This window comes from Apteryx mantelli, chromosome 5 (assembly GCF_036417845.1).
Source record: "Apteryx mantelli isolate bAptMan1 chromosome 5, bAptMan1.hap1, whole genome shotgun sequence".
In the NCBI taxonomy this organism is placed as follows: domain Eukaryota; kingdom Metazoa; phylum Chordata; class Aves; order Apterygiformes; family Apterygidae; genus Apteryx; species Apteryx mantelli.
Window position 1 is genome coordinate 12,168,755 of NC_089982.1, and position 3,969 is coordinate 12,172,723.

Here is a 3,969-nt window from a genome sequence, read left to right on the forward strand (position 1 = left end):
CTTGGGGATTGAGCTCTTAAACACATCAGAAGGCTCAAGTTGGCAGTGTTTGAATTTCTTTGTGCAGCTAGCTCTTTGTTCTTTAGGGCCGGTTGGTGTGGGTCAAACCAATTAATAACAAACTTTCTTGCAACAGCCAGTAATGAATATGCTTGTAGTATAGTCTTAACCATTTGGGCTCATTGAATTCAGTTTGGGTAGTAACTGCTGTGACTTGTAATTACATCTGCCTTGTTTCTCTCCAGCACAGTTGTTGCGTATAAACTAGAGACTAGGGTAAACATTCATGCATGTCCTAACTGGTTGCCCAAAACACTCTGTTTTCTTACCTCCCTGCAGAATTTGTTCCTCAGCTTTCTCTGTGTTGTTTCCAGCAGGTGGCTCTTCTCCTCTGTGTGCAGGGAGTTTCTGTACTCCTTTTCATATGCTCTTGCTAAATATAAGCCAGTAGAACTGAAGCCAAGAGTTTAAGAACGTTCTAAAAAGGATTGCTATTTACAAAGGTGATGAGATTATCCAAACTGGGACGAGTGACTTGCATTTGGTGTTTCACGTCATTCCTATTATTGGAGGTAAGCCTCTTTTGAGAAGGAGGAGGACATTACCCATATTAGTCTGCTTAGAAGTTCTTGCACCTCTATCTGAAGCATTTGGTGGCAGCTGGTCAGAGTACTTGACAAATTGCTGTTAGACCACTGCTATGTTTTTAAACTATGTGGAGTACTTAGCTCTTAAGGGCTTGATGAGAAAATTCTCTTAAGGTAAAAGGAGGCTTCATGCTGACTTCAGTAGATGTCCTAGGCAGTATGTGAAAAAGCAGTGTCAGAACATTTGAATAGCCATATATATAACAGCTTTTGACTGTAGGCTATGCTCACATGCCTAGTAGAAAGAGGAATGTTAAACCTATGTTACTGGAAGTGAAGGGTTGATGTGACTGGGAAAAATACTGTTAGATATGTTCAGAGAAGTTAGCTGACCTAAACATCCAAATTACTTTGGTCTGTTTCCAGTTATCAACACTTGTAGTGCTGAGGGGAAAATAACCTTGTGTTGCCTATCCCTACACAAATGCATGTATCCCTGATTTACTGAGATGCGAATGAGGAGATTGATCATTCAAGTAACTTAAGTATCTTGTGTATCAAAGTCCTTCTCCCTGTTCTGTGGAAGTTACAGTAAGTTGTTGGATAAAGTGTTTCAAGTTGTGAATATTATTGTCTGTTCAACTCTGGCCTGTTGCACCAGGCATGTTTCAGTAGACAGGAGAGGATACATAATCAAGAAGGATATTTTTGTGAACTATTCCAGGTTTTGAGGGGTTTTGTTGGTCCCCCCCCCCCCCAAAAAAAAAAAAAAAAAAAAAAACCTAGCTGTACTGAGTAATGGCTGTTGTGCCTGGCAACTCTAGTCTAGGCCAGTCTAGAGAGGGAGTACAATGCATGGTCTGCAGCAAAAGGCTTGATTATTATGCCAAGTTTTACACAAGTGATTTTTTTTCTAATGGAAAAACTAATCATTTTCCACAGGTTCCTCGTGCTATATGTCTAGCTTCATTAGCTGAAGTACAGCATCTTTAACAGGTAGATGATTTAAGTTATGAATCTTTATTTGCTGAGGATGTGTGGTTGTGTGAGCAGAAAACATCAAGCTGTGGGAGGTGTACTTTGATTTGAGAACTCTCTCTTAAATTCATATACCTGAGTTTATCTCAAATGCATCACAAGCAAGGGATTAACACACTGCATTTTTGCAAAAAGGGTGTTTGACACAAATTGTTTCACCCCTGCAAAGAATGTTTTGTGCGTTCAGGTAAGCAAAGAGGTTTTTAATACTGATGAGTTGTGTGCAGAAGTAATACTATGAGATAACATGATACGGAGTATATGCTGTTCCTGACCCAGAGGGAACAAGATGAAAGTAGGATCTGTTCGTCTAGAAAAACAGAGCTTATGATAACAGCTCCATAGGTTTCTTGGCTTCTGCTCTAGTCTTTCTTTGCTTGCTTCAAAGATTTTACTATCCAGTATGGTAAAAGGCAAATGAGTCCTTTGCAAGATGGGAGTTTAAAAAAGTGATGCTTAAACATGAATACTCAGGCAAACTTAAGTTCGCCATCTTAAAAGGTGAAATACTATATATTTCTGCAGAAATACTTAAAGTTCAAACACTGAGGCAATACTGTAAATCTGTGAATCTCTGTAGATCAGGTGAGCAAAAAATAGCAAATATACCTAAGCAAATGCAACTAAAAAACTGCTAAGTATAATCCTGCAGTTTTTAATACAGATTAGTAAGTCAATATAGCAGTAATGCCTCTGACCTGTATAATACTAAAACAGCTTTGTGATGTGTATGCACATGATGTTTGTATCCTGAAATGCTTGATGGACAAAGAGGGAGAGGTGAAAGAGGAAGAATATGCCTGATTATTCCCATTTAATAAGCTTAGTATATGCAGAGTGGGGATTGTACATGTGGTTCTTGTGCCAATATATCTTAAACTAGTGCTAATTGTTAGGGTAAGCATAACTGAAAGGGCATCGCTTGCTTCTGGAAATAAATACTGGTGTACTCTTTGCCAAATATGGGACTGTAATGTTGTAGTGGGTTATGGTTATAACACTAAATCGGTTGTTGATCTGTCCTAAATGTTAGGTTATTGTAGGCTGTATACATAAGAGGCAACCTGTTCCAGGATTCTCCCCTAATGACTACTTAATACTCATTAACTAGGTAAATAGTGCAGATCTTCAGTGAAAAGCAAAACAGCAGTAACCCAGGGCCTGGTTACACACATCTGTGGTGAGGCAAGGAATGATGTGTCACAGTCTTAACTAGTTGGTGGTAATTGCTTTTATGTGGTGTTACCTGCAGTAAATGGAAGAGCGTTTCAAGTAAGTCACTCCTTAAAGAAAAGTACTTCACCCTCAGCAAGAAGACATGTCTGAGTGGGTAGATGGTAGACCGTCTTTCCATATACCACGCAAGTGAAGAATGCCCTTCAGACTGTCCTACTTCTCTCCAAAAGGCTTTCATGTTCTTCATTGCAGTCACCCTTCCTGAGACCCTCCTGTCTCACTTTTAGCAGCACAATCCAAGCTATGCTGAATTTGGTTGGCAATCTTCATCTAAAAATGTTTCTTAAGGAAGAGTCAGGTTATAGCTTTTAAAGTCACAGCCTCTTTGCCTCTAAAACAGTGAGCTCCTACTTCTTTTGAGAAAGCAGGAGTTGACATATGAGGCTGGGAATCCCCACTATTTATGGGTATTGAGAAGGGCTTATTATGTGGCTTATGGAAAGAGTACTGCAATGTATTTTGTAATTCAGATGTTTAAAATTATCCTATGTGAAACTGCTGTTAGCTATAACTAAGGAGAGTTGGGCAATGAACTCTGACGCTTGCTACAAACAAATGTGTGCCCCAACAAGGAAGAAATTTATTAATTGGAGGCCGACAATTGTGGGAGATAGAGATCTGACACTCAGCCTAAACCTGAGCATGCACAGGAATTAGTTGCATTCAGAAAAACTTCAATCTGTGTAGGTCAAACTAAGTTCACAGAGCTTAAATTGTGGCACTGAGGACAACTTGGAAGACCTGGATAGGGATGTTGCGAATTCCGCATACAAAATGAAGCCAGCAAGACTAGCCTCTCCATATTTTTCCAGGGGTGTTTTCCAGGTTGCTAGCCATTACAACTAGCATTGGTCCCACCATAGCTGTTCTGCAGTACTGTAACTGAACATAGCCTCCAAAATGTCAAGTAGGACCAGCCTCGTATACCTCCTGAGTTTAACTTGTCACATACGGACTATCTTTTGTTAATTTTCCCAGGACTAGAGCTGCTAAGTTCTGCTGTGTGTGCACACTCTGCTCTAAAATTAAGCTAGTTTAATATGTCAGGTTGAGCACTTAGTTTTGAGGTGGACAAAACTTCTTGGAAAAACCTTGGCCTGATGTAAAG